Genomic DNA, 14,069 nt, shown 5'->3' on the forward strand with positions numbered 1-14,069 from the left:
CTGGTTTCTGCGACATTGCTATTTTAAAGACATGAAAATGCGAAGTCATAATCCTGAATACGTTCTCTTCAACCATTCTCACCTGAGACAATTGGTAATTAAAAATTCTTTCCTTGGAATATTGAACATGCCTTCTGGGGAATGGTTTCATAATGTTTTCCTGTAATGGAAAAACATTATCCGCTACAAAAACATAGGACAGGGATTTTGTCCCACAAAGCAGTCACTCAACTTGTGGCATCTACATCTACATCTGCATCCATACTCCACAAGCCACCTGACGGTGTGTGGCGGAGGGTACCTTGAGTACCTCTATTGGTTCTCCCATTTATTCCAGTCTCGTATTTTTCGTGGAAAGAAGGATTGTCAGTTTGCTTCTGTGTGGGCTCTAATCTATCTGATTTTATCCTCATAGTCTCTTCGCGAGATATGCGTAGGAGGGAGCAATATACTGATTGACTCTTCAGTGAAGGTATGTTCTCGAAACTTTAACAAAAGACCGTGCTGAGCTACTGAGCGTCTCTCCTGTAGAGTCTTCCACTGGAGTTTATCTATCATCTCCATAACGCTTTCGCGATTACTAAATGATCCTGTAACGAAGCGCGCTGCTCTCCGTTGGATCTTCTCTATCTCTTCTATCAACCCTATCTGGTATGGATCCCACACTGCTGAGCAGTATTCAAGCAGTGGGTGAACAAGCGTACTGTATCCTACTTCCTTTGTTTTCGGATTCTATTTCCTTAGGATTCTTCCAATGAATCTCAGTCTTTCATCTGCTTTACTGGCGATCAACTTTATATGATCATTCCATTTTAAATCACTCCTAATGCATACGCCCAGATAATTTATGGAATTAATTGCTTCCAGTTGCTGACCTGCTATTTTGTAGCTAAATGATAAGGGATCTATCTTTCTATATATTCGCAGCACATTACACATGTCGACATTGAGATTGAATTGCCATTCCCTGCACCATGCGTCAATTCGCTGCAGATCCTCCTGCATTTCAGTACAATTTTCCATTGTTACAACCTCTCGATATACCACAGCATCATCTGCAAAAAGCCTCAGTGAACTTCCGATGTCATCCACGAGTCATTTATATTTATTGTGAATAGCAACGGTCCTATGACACTCCCCTGCGGCTCACCTGAAATCACTCTTACTTCGGAAAACTTCTCTCCATTGAGAATGACATGCTGTGTTCTGTTATCTAGGAACTCTTCAATCCAGTTTACTCTTGTGAATTAGTCCACATATGGTCGCGTTCTTGAAGACACCACCATTTGAAATTCTTCTTTGGCAGACAATATCTGCATCCAAAAGTTGCACCCGGCGACAAAGACAGCAAGTAACACAATGCTAAACAACCCTTTCTAATTGTGAAATTCGCTGCCAATAGCAAAAGGCCACTGTAGGACTATGTGCTTCTCACCAATTGCTTCCACACAATGGGGTAAGTGAAGTATTTGTGAGAACATACATGCTCTTTCATACCAGTTGTTTTCAGTCACTGGCATCTGACAGAAAAGAATTTGTTTTCAGGTTGTGGAAGATTCGACAGATGTAGGGATCAGTGAGGAAGAGGACGTTGCTGCTCCTTCAACATCGACTTCTCTACCAAGAAAACTAATAAGACAAAACGGTAGAGCATATAACAATGCCTCTACCTTATTGAATACTGTTTTAAAAAGATGGAAGAGCAATTCAATGATGTATGTGGCATCAATACTGCGGATACTGCCACAGTTGTGAAAAACAAAAACAATGGCCAAACTGAATGAAGTTCTAGTAACAGAACATAACCAAGCGTGGAGGTGCAGTGGTTAGCACACTGGACTCACGTTTGGGAGAATGATGGTTCAAACCTATGTCTGGCCATCATGATTTAGGTTTTCTGTGATTTCCCTAAATTGCTTCAGGCAAATGCCTGGATGGTTCCTTGAAAAGGGCACAGCCGATTTCCTTCACAACCTTCCCTAATCCGCTGGAACCGATGGCTTTGCTGTTTGGTCACCTCTCCCAAATCAGCCAACGATCCTAAAAAACACAGAATGCTATGAAAGTTTGAAGCTGTCAGTGGGTGCGGATGTGTCAGAGGCATCACCAAATTGTACTGATACATCTGGCACATTCATTGGTAACACTGATGACAAAGTGAAGGAAGTAATTTTCGATGATTTTTGTAATGCCATACAGAAGGAATAAAAATTAAATAATATTCATATTTAACAGTGTTCTTCGTTATTTACCTTTGTGTAGTTCTTCAGTATTTCCATCACTACTCTACAAACCTCAGATAAGATTTCAGATATAACTTGCTTTGAAATGTCAAATAAATACGCAAGTATCTGAAATGAATCACCCAGCGCCAAAAAACGAAGAATCTAATTGATTTCCCGAAATTTGTGTCTTTTTTTGGTGCTAGCATGTCTGTCAGGAATTCAAAACCAGTAGATGACATCCAAATGAAGTTACAGAAACCACAGCCTTCTTCCATAATCAGCTCCTGTAGAAAGTTATTCCCAGCAGTTCTCCTATAGTACAGAGTGAGGCAAATAAAAGAGGCACAGAGGAGTGGATACGATTGGATGTGAATGTATACATATAACCACACCCTGTTTGTCCCTGCCACATGGTCCACACCGGATCCTTGGAGCACATTTACGCAATCTTCGCAATTGACAGAGTTGTTAGCAGAGGTCAGTTTGGTCGCGGCCCTAGCTGACCAGCCAGGTCACCTGATCTGTCAGTGTGTGATTACTTTGTCTGGGGAACCCTCAAGTCTAAGGTGTATCGCAACAACCCTCATGATCTTCATGAACTACAGCAGGCCATGTCGGATAAGATTTTAGCAGTCCAGCTTCGATCCACCATCAGGAATTTGCTGACCAGGCTCAAAAGTGCCAAGAGATGAACGATGGTCACTTACAACATCTGCTATAGTCAAGTTAGCACCGTATTTCCTTTCCTCTGCTATGTTTGTTTGTACCCTGGAACTCTGTTTTGTAGAACATATTTTTTTGCTCCACGCTGTATGTTTTCACCCACCAACGAAACCAACGTCCTTCATTTTGTTTGTAATCATCTTCCAGTATTAATAGTCCAGCACCACATATCATTATAATTTCCTCATCACCCAGCATAGCGCAGCAGACGACACCAAAACAATCCAACAAATAGCGTTGAAGATGATGTGAAGACATTACGAGAAATGTTTGCCGCTAGTGTGGAAAGACACAGGAAACGAAGTCAGAAACAATGGTGAAACACTACAGGAAACAACTGAAACATGTTTCTAGTGGCAGTATAGACTTGATGATACACGTGCTTCCCTGCATCACTGCCCTTACATGCACATTAGCGTTCCCACACGACTGGAGATTCAAGTGAAGTACAGGAGTTGCGCACTCTCTCAACAGAGGAAAGTCCACAGGACCTGATGGGATACCAATTCGATTCTACACAGAGTACGCGAAAGAACTTGCCCCCCTTCTAACAGCCGTCTACTGCAAGTCTCCAGAGGAACGGAAGGTTCCAAATGATTGGAAAAGAGCACAGGTAGTTCCAGTTTTCAAGAAGGGTTGTCGAGCAGATGAGCAAAACTATAGGCCTATATCTCTGACATCGATCTGTTGTAGAATTTTAGAACATGTTTTTTCGCTTTCGTATCATGCCATTTCTGGAAACCCAAAAGCTACTATGTAGGAATCAACATGGATTCCGGAAACAGCGACCATGTGAAACCCAAATAACTTTATTTGTTCATGAGACCCAGAAAATATTAGATTCAGACTCCCAGGTAGATGCCATTTTCCTTGACTTCTGGAAGGCGTTTGATACAGTTCCGCGCTGTCGCCTGATAAACAAAGTAAGAGCCTACGGAATATCAGACCAGCTGTGTGGCTGGATTGAACAGTTTTTAGCAAACAGAACACAGCATCTTGTTCTCAATGCAGAGACGTCTACAGACGTTACAGTAACCTCTGGCGTACCACAGGGGAGTGTTATGGGACCATTGCTTTTCACAATATATATAAATGACCTAGTAGATAGTGTCGGAAGTTCCATGCGGCTTTTCGCAGATGATGCTGTAGTATACAGAGAAGTTGCAGCATTAGAAAACTGCAGCGAAATGCAGGAAGATCTGCAGCGGATAGGCACTTGGTGCAGGGAGTGGCAACTGACCCTTAACATAGACAAATGTAATGTATTGCGAATACATAGAAAGAAAGATCCTTTATTGTATGATTATATGATAGTGGAACAAACACTGGTAGCAGTTACTTCTGTAAAATATATGGGAGTATGCGCGCGGAACGATTTGAAGTGGAATGATCATATAAAGTTAATTGTTGGTAAGGCGGATACCAGGTTGAGATTCATTGGGAGAGTTCTTAGAAAATGTAGTCCATCAACAAAGGAGGTGGCTTACAAAACAATCGTTCGACCTATACTTGAGTATTGCTCATCAGTGTGGGATCCGTACCAGGTCGAGTTGATGGAGGAGGTAGAGTAGATCCAAAGAAGAGCGTGCGTTTCGTCACAGGGTTATTTGGTAAGCGCGATAGCGTTATGGAGATTCTGCAAGAGAGGCGCTTTGCATCGCGGTGTAGGTTGTTGTCCAGGTTTCGAGAGGGTGCATTTCTGGATGAGGTATCGAATATATTGCTTCGCCCTACTTATACCTCCCGAGGAGATCACGAATGTTAAATTAGAGAGATTCGAGGGCGCACGGAGGCTTTCCAGCAGTCATTCTTCCCGCGAATCATACATGACTGGAACAGGGAAGGGAGGTAATGACAGCGGCACGTACAGTGCCCTCTGTCACATACCGTTGGGTGGCTTTCGGAATATAAATGTAGATGTAGATGTAGCTTTTAGGTGAAGAGATTATAGTGACATCGATGAAGAAAAAATGGACCAACCGATATTGACTATAGAGATGGACATCTAGTAGGAATCGTTTGGGAACATCAAATACGCTAAAGAAGGAGTCATCTGACGAGGACGTTGTATCGTTCAAAAATCATTTTCGAATGCGTAAAATCAATTTTGACATATTTTTCAACCATAGTTTTGGCTCTGTACAAAAGTGTAATACAAGGAAGAGAGATGTCTTGCTAGCTTGCATTAAATCATAAGTAACGTTGAAATATCTAGCAACTGGAGCCACTGCAATATATGCATTATTTCTAAATTTTTATGTTATCTAGAATACACTGAATACTGTGGAGAGTACGGTTTTTGTCTCAAGTGTTCAGTTTTGTTTTTATTTCCAGAGTTAGTCAAGATTATGACAGCTTACAGGTGCTGTAAATATGTATTTGTTTTGCTGGTATGGTACTTAATTTTCTAACAAAACGTTATTTTAAGCCACACATAAATTTCCATTTCACGGTAATGTTTAAACTAAAAGACTAAAGCAAAAATTATTATCATTTCACTGAAATTAAAAAAAAATCCTTGACAGTATTGACTCTTCTGCAGTAATGTGAACCCTCAGAAGGCTCACACTCTTAGTTTCAATAGTTTTTAATCTATTTTGTCACACCAAACAATGTGTTACTCTATTACAATAAGTGATTACAAGGAGTAGTTGAATGCTAAAATGATATTCCTATCATACTGTTTAAGAACATTTTGCCCCTAAGAAAGTATTTATACACTTAGTTGAAGCCTAAGCCCATTACATCAACATGACGCTAACTTTCTGTGTACGTAAACGAACGATTCTAGACCTGTGCTGCTGACGTACCAGACAAGGACGAAAGCAGAACCACCGAGTGGTAGCAACTGAAGCTCGTAGTTGATTATGGGGGAAGCGACATCATGCAAGAAAGAAGAATGCATTTCAACTGTAATAACTTGAGCATAACTTGGCGTGACAGTGTGCGAGCTAGGTGTTTCTGCATGTAAAATGTTCAAATGTGTGAAATGTTATGGGACTTAACTGCTAAGGTCATCAGTCCCTAAGCTTACACACTACTTAACCTAAATTATCCTCAGGACACACACACACACACACACACACACACACACACACAAATGGCTCTGAGCACTATGGGACTTAACATCTATGGTCATCAGTCCCCTAGAACTTAGAACTACTTAAACCTAACTAACCTAAGGACATCACACACATCCATGCCCGAAGCAGGATTCGAACCTGCGACCGTAGCAGTCGCGCAGTTCCGGACTGAGCGCCTAGAACCGCTAGACCACCGTGGCTGGCCCACACACACACACACACACACACACACACACACACACACACACACACATACCCAAGGGAGGACTCGAACCTCCGCCGGGATCAGCCACACAATCCATGACTGCAGTGCCTTAAACCGCTCGGCTTTTCTGCATGTAAATCAACTTACGTGAGAGGTAGTGAGAGGATGAGGGATACGTGTTTAAGATATTCCTGCCTGTGGAATCCTGGCTTTTCACATGTGTTGGTATGAAAGTATGCAAGTATGGTGTTTCCACATGAAGCTGACTTACATGTGACTGGTGTTGGGGGAATGCACATGTAAGAAATTCATGCCTGGGAGAACCCAGCTGAAGACATTGATGCCATGTTTGTGTCTCACTGTGCCAATAATGAGAAAGCAAATTGGAAGCGGAGATTGCACAGAGAGTGGCAGTTTTCGCTTCAAGTTGATCAAAGGTGTTAGTAGTTCACTGCAACAGTTAAATCATGTGCCTTTCATATGACTTTTACAGCTACATTAATGACTTTTCTCAGTGTACACGTCTAATGATCTTTTTTCATTATAACCTGAATTGTGACGTTTTCTATGAGATCTATATTTATACTCTGCAAACGACTGTGAGGTGCATAGCATAGGTAAGGTTTCTCCCAGTGATCTATGGTTTCGCCCATTGCATTTGTGAATGGAACATGGGAGGAATGAGTGTTCAATTACTTATGTGCATACTTCAACTGATCTAAGTTTGTTCACACAATTCCTGTCGGAGCAATATGTAAGTGGTTGAAGTATATTCCTGGATCCCCCTATGTCAGTATTTCAAAATATTATTTAAATGATAAAAAACCCTTTTACACCAGTTTTGACCACACTCTATGGGAGTCAAGGTATACAAACAGCAGGCATATTTCTATACCTCACTAAAGCCTTTTGGCTCAGTAAACCATGAGTTACGCTTAAATAAACTTGAACCCTACAATATACATAACACATCCATACAAATGCTGACTACATGCCTAGTTAATTGTAAGCCATATACAAAACTGACTTACAAAGTCAATGATCAGGACACAAATTTCCAGTCCAGATATGAAACAATCACATCATGTATACCTTGGGGCTCAGTTTTGGACCCTTTTCTCTTCCTTGTGTGCAAAAATGATATAAAGCCAATTCGCAACTCCCAGTTGTTAATGTTTGCAGATGTTATCTTATTATTATTTGCTGGAAAACAAAATGATGAATTAACACTGGTCTCAGCTGAGGGGTAGGTCAAACTAGGTCAAATAGCTACTTATTTCCAGGATTGAGAGTTGAAGATGAATATCAGCAGATCATAGTTATTGCCATTTAAACTTACAATTTCACACCAAATCTTTGTCAGCAACACAGGTGAAATTGAGCAGTTGACTCAGAAGACTAAATATCTTGATAGTTACCTAAATGAAAATCGATGATGGGTAAACCATAAAACTGTTATATACAATAAAATTAGCCAGCTATCAAAAGTGGTCTCTGACCAGACATTAAAAACAATTTATTATGCAAGAATTTTAGAACTGATTAATTATGGGATGGAGATATGGGGCTATACTGCTGATATACATATGAACAGAATATTAACCCTGCAGAAAGGATCAATCAGGGTTATTCATGGAATAGGGTACAGAGACTCCTGTAGGGAAATCTTTGTACATTATAAGTACCTCACAGTCTACTCGCTGTATCTTTAAAAATTTATTGCATTTTTTGTGACATGACAAAACAAAGTGCTGTGATATGCATGTATATGATACAAGAAAGAAAGACTGCTACTACAGACAAAGAACTAAACTAAAAACAACAGACTATAATCCGTTTATTAATGACCAAATATGGTATAAAAACTGCTGAGCTCTTTAAGGTGTCATGAAGGGAATTTATTCAAAGTGAAACTGAAATCATTCGTGAACGATAAGTGCTCATATTCTTTGAGCATTTTATAAATCGACTTTAAAAAGCTGGAAAGAGTACTGTGTGATGATCATCTCATAGCCTGGATAGTGTGGCTCTTTCTATTGAGGAAACGTTAATCTTCTGAAATGGAGCCTTCATAAGCATGCAACATGATTCACGTGTTCTGCAATGTAACAGCTTATTCAACAGCACTAATAAATGCTATGAAATGATCCTTACACACAGGTCTTTCCAGCAGAAAAGAGCAACGGTATTCTTCTGTTGTCACATGCGATCTACGACAGGAATATTTATATCTTGTTATGTGAATCAACAAGCTGGAAGATTGATAAAGACTCCACAGGAGAGCAGAAAGGTAAACATTCGCATTGTTGATTTCTTCTTCCCTTTTGCAAGAAGTTACGGAAAGATTAAAACCTCATAGCTCTGTTCCACCACTGTTATATGGCCTTAGAAAGATACACAAAGGACTACCATTATGTCCTGTTGTGAGCAATATTGGCACTCCAATGTTTTACTTAAGTAGACATCTTTCACCTTTACTGAGACCTTTTGGGGGGATGTGCTCACATCATACCTATAATTTCGATGACTTTATTAAAAGACTGAAAACATTTCGACTAAATGAGTTGAACTTATTAGCAACCTTCGATGTCGTCTCACTCATCAGTAGAGTCGCTCTCACGGTTTCATTGTCACTCATCAGCAGTAAGTTCAAAGCTGATATAACAGTGCTATTCCATCATGCCCATTCCTCAACCTACTTTTTATTCAACAGTGAATATTATGAGCAAGTTGATGGTGTTACCATGGGCAGTCCTCTCTCTCCTCTGGTAGCAAACTTTTTTATGGAAGACTTTGAGGAGAGGGTACCTGAGTAGAACGTATACCAAAAGATGATATGTAGATGATAATTTTGTTGTGTGGTCCCTGGGTGAAGAAGAACTGTCACGCTTTTTACAGTATCTGAATTCTATCCACAAGAATATAAATTTACAGTGGAAGTGCAAAATGTAGGTTGCCTACCATTTCTGGAAGTTTTGATCGGTAGGAAAGTGGATGGATCATTCGCGCATTGCGTTTACCGTAAACCAACACATACAGACCTGTATTTGTAGGCATATAGCTGCCACCACCCATCACAAACTACACGCGCCCTTCGAAATTTCTTGCACTGAATAAATTGTTGTGTCTGATGGAGACAGCGGAGACAGCCTGGCACTGGCAAGGGAACTTGAACACCTATAACCAGTGTTCAAAGATAATGACCATTCCCCACATCAGATCAGCACAGCTTTAAGGAAAATGAAACGTGACCATCCGTATGATTAATAGGAGAAGGAGCAATTGAAGTCAAGGGCGTTCATCCTCAGGGCCTACTCTAGGGATGGGCAACCTGGACATTTGTCGAGGGTGCCAAAATTTGGGGGCGCCATTTTGGTTGTAAGTGTGAAAAAGAAACTGGTGGGTCGAATACTCAATAACACCACATTAAATATAAGTTGTAATTATGCGAATGGTTTCCTTCACTCGGTTATCTAGGCTTCCACTATTAGATGACGTCTGTCACTGTACAGCCTGTTGCTGTGTGGCCACTTGCTGCATGGCCTGTTGCTGTGCAATCGAAAGCGATATTTTGATCTTCGTCGATCCCTGTGGTGGCGAAGGTTCTCTGCTCGCTCTGAGATACCATTGAGTCGTATGAATAAAACAGAGAATATACTTTATACTCAGATGTTCGGAGAAAGTTCTCTGGTTGGCATGAATAAAGCGAGTCTGAGAATATACTTCACCCGAGTATGTTCTCAGTGTGGGTTGAAGGGTGGGAGAAGTTGCTCAAAGCAAAGTATATTCTCCGATTTCGTATGAATAAAGCCAAAGAAGTTTCTCACAAGCGGAGAACATTCTCTGTTTTTGTGAGTGAGCTCCATAGCATACTTCGAGCTGAGTGAGTTGTGTTGTGATTAAGCGTTACCGAGTGTTTTTAGCGAAAACGGCGGAATTTATGTTTCTTGAAAGGCAAAAAAAGATATACGTAGTACGCAGGAACACAGAAGAAAGGAACTGTAGAAGTTTGTATAGATTTAACAGTCAAACATTAATTGGCTGGCGAATCACTTTCTTCCGGAAAATCACGAAAGAAGAGGAGGCACCCTTTCCAATGAATGCAAAATGAAAATATTTTTGCGCTATTTAGCGGATTCAGGATTTCAGATAAGTGTAGGAGAAGATTTGGGAGTACACCAGACTACAGTATCACTAACATTTTCGTATGTTCTGCAACAGGTCAACTGGAAAGCACCGTTGGGGATCAGATTTCCGAGAAACATTAACGAACTAGAAACAGCGAAAGTTAAATGGCAATCGAGATACAAGTTCCCATGTGCGGTAGGGGCCCTAGACTGCACTCACATACCTATAATGAAACCTTCTTCACATGGAGACAAATACGTCAGTCGAAAGGGCTTTCCATCTATAAACGTGCAGGCGACGTGTGACAACAGTGAAATGTTTACGAGTGTTGATGCTTCATGACCAGGGTCTGTACATGACGCTAGGATATGGAGAAACTCCGATGTCTATCGTATACTGCGTGAGAACCAGTGCAACGCCCTAATTTTAGGAGACGAAGCATATGGCGTTGCACCGTGGTTAATGGCACCATTTCAAAATCCCGAAACACCTGATGAGAGGGCATACAACAGACTTCACTCTAAGGAAAGGGTGATAATCGAACGGTGCTTTGGACAGGTGAAAAGGCGTTTCCCAATTCTGCAAAATAAAATAAGGCTTGCTCAAACAAAAATCCCCAGTGTGATAATAGCCTGTTTTGTTTTGCACAACGTAGCAAAACATGTAGAGGATGAGGATTTTGAGGCACCTAGTGATGACGACAACAGTCTTCCAGTACTGGGAGAAGAGGAAGCAGCAAACGTACGTGTGCGTGGAACAAATAGAAGACGGGAAATTGTAAATGTAATTCGACAACTGTAATGTATGGGTGTCTGCCCAAACATTGAATAATTAAACCCAATTTGATATTTTTTGTAATTACAGTAATTATTCCCTCATGAAAATAAAGCACAGTGCTCTGATGTTACGTAATAAAATGCTGTTTAGTGTTGTTTTTTTTCATTCTCTATCATCGATTTTACTTTCAACAAAAATTGTTTATCATGTAACTATTCAAACTGGAACAGAGATACTACTGTAAATAGCTTTGGACACAACAGGTTAACATAAACTGCTGGAACCGTAATGTAATTTCTGTACTGTAACTCCAGCAGATTGATGACACAAGTTTTTATTTTACTTTACCCAAATTGTTCCAAGGATGTGGTGAAGGTATTTTCCATGTGCTACAGTGAATAAGTGTACAACTGTCTAACCTGCAGCATTTAAAATACAAACAAGTTAGCCATACTCTTTTTGCTTTACTTTACCAGAAATTGTTTCAAGGATGTGGTGAAGATATTTGCCAGGTGCTACAGTAAATAAGTGCACAACTGTCTAACCTACAGCATTTAAAATACAAACAAATTACTCTTTTTGCTTTACTTTACCAGAAATTGTTTCAAGGATGTGGTGAAGATATTTGCCAGGAGCTACAGCAAATAAGAGCACAACCGTCTTACCTGCAGCATTTAAAATAGAAACAACTTACTCTTTTTGCTTTACTGTACCAAAAATTAGTGGTGAAGGTATTTGCCAGATGCTACAGTAAAACAAGTTACTCTTTTTGCTTTACTTTACCAGAAATTGTTTCAATAATGTGGTGAAGATACTGGCCAGACACAACAATATAAGTGCGTACACTTTTTTAACATTTCAAATTGGATTATATTACTCTTATTGTTACACTGAAAAGACATTTGTACTGAATAATTTTTGTAAGAGGATATGGAATTCGGTAAATGAGGAATGTAAATAAACATTCACTTAAAAAGATGTTTTTATTAATGAAATTCGGTATGTAAATAAGACACTACACAATTTGTTTTATTGTTTATCTTCATCACGCATCAATTTCTGCTGCTTTCGTTTCAGTATGTCCAATTGATACAATAGCACCAGCCTTTGAGCTCTGGAGTAGACAAATTACGTGTGTCATCTGTTTCCATGCTTAATCTCCGACGTTTAGACACACTCTCATGCCCCGAAGCAGACGATTGAGAAGGTAAGACGACTTCGGGGCCCACGAGATCCATATGGTCGGCTGGAACAATTAGTGGTAGCTGCAAAATTGACTCTTGTTCATAAAATGTGCAGTCTGCGTCACCTACCTCCGAATTCCTTGGTGAAGTGATGATAGGTGGAACCACCACCTACTGCACAAGCTCCTAATGAAAATTAAAAAAAAAAAGTAATAGTAGTGTGTCAGGATTCAGTTTCTAGTTAGTATATATACCAAACAGGTTTACACAGAAATTTGGGAGGGGTTCGTCCAATTTCATGCATAGTACAATGTGATACTTTTACTGAAAAGTGGTGTATAGTAGACGAAATTTACCAAACATTGTTTCATTTTCACATATTAAAAATACGTATTTTTCTGAATCACAATTTCAAAGCATTAAGCGTGTAATAAAAAAATCGGAAAGTATGGGACTTGCCAGGAACTCTGTGGATAGTTGGGTTGCAGTCATCTCCGTCCAAAAACTTTAAAAATATCTGCTCCCAATTTTTCAGGGAAATCTTAATGTTTCCCGTCTTATTAACATCCGTTTTCGGTTTGATATGGGATTTCATATTGTGCAGTTTCTTCATTATCTGCCCGTCCGTTATTTCTTTCCCGAAACTAACCATATAACGGTGTTGTATTTCTTTAATACAATCCCCTTTCTCTCTTCTTGCGGCCGGAGTTTGTGATTTATTGGTGATTGCGGGGTAATCTTTAATAACGTTGATAAAGGCTAATTCTGAGTCTTCCATTTCGGCACAGAAATAACTTGAGAAAACTTTCGCTAACACAAAACACACGCAAACGAAACAAACTGAGAACCAAAGATGTTGGATTTTAATCTCTTTGTTGAGAACTTACTCAGTAAGGAGGGGAGGTAGAGAGAAAGTACTCCAGGGTCAGAGATTATGCTTCCTAGTTTTTATTCATACGAAATTGAGAACTTTCTTTGAGAATGTTCTTTTGCTCTGAGTATCAACTCTGGAGAATGTTCTCGTTTTTATTCATACAACCCATTGTCGCGGTTGTGTGACCCACTCTTACATGACTCGCAGCAAAGCGAGCGGTAGCTGTGCACCATTCACGTCACAGAAGCCTCTGTGCGCGAGTCCTAGTCGTATGTGTCCTGTTTTTATAAAGGTAAGTTCACCTATCATAAAGCTGTTATTTAGTCTGATGGATACTTGTTTATTTTGGATCAACAATAACATGACACCTCGTTAGAAGAACAAACAGGAACTCCTCATTCAAAGCACAAGATTTACCCATCAAAGATCCAAATTTTTCTTCTTAAATTTTAGAATCGATCGAGCACTAAATGCACTTGACGCCATATTTTAACAACTTACTTATCATAGTAAATATTTTCGATTGTTATATAATTTAAATACCATGCCCAAGAAATGCTGTTGAAATACTGTAAGAATTTAGAATGTATTCTAGCTTATGGTTATTCTGTTCACTTTATACAGGGTATAGTTAGCACAGGAAATTAAAGTAGTTACTGCGCTTCTGGGCAAAGAAGAAAGCTTAAGAAATCTACTGAGTTTAGTTATAAAGTTAAATTTCGTCCCAAATCTTACTATTTCTTTAAGAATATTGCAAATGGTACCAATAACTGTAGCAAGTGGCAAAAGGATTTTCTCTAAGCTAAAATTAGTTAATAATTTTTTACTTTCGACTGCTACACAAAATTGTGTTAATGGTTTGGCCACTCT

Source organism: Schistocerca americana, chromosome X, assembly GCF_021461395.2.
Source record: "Schistocerca americana isolate TAMUIC-IGC-003095 chromosome X, iqSchAmer2.1, whole genome shotgun sequence".
NCBI lineage: Eukaryota > Metazoa > Arthropoda > Insecta > Orthoptera > Acrididae > Schistocerca > Schistocerca americana.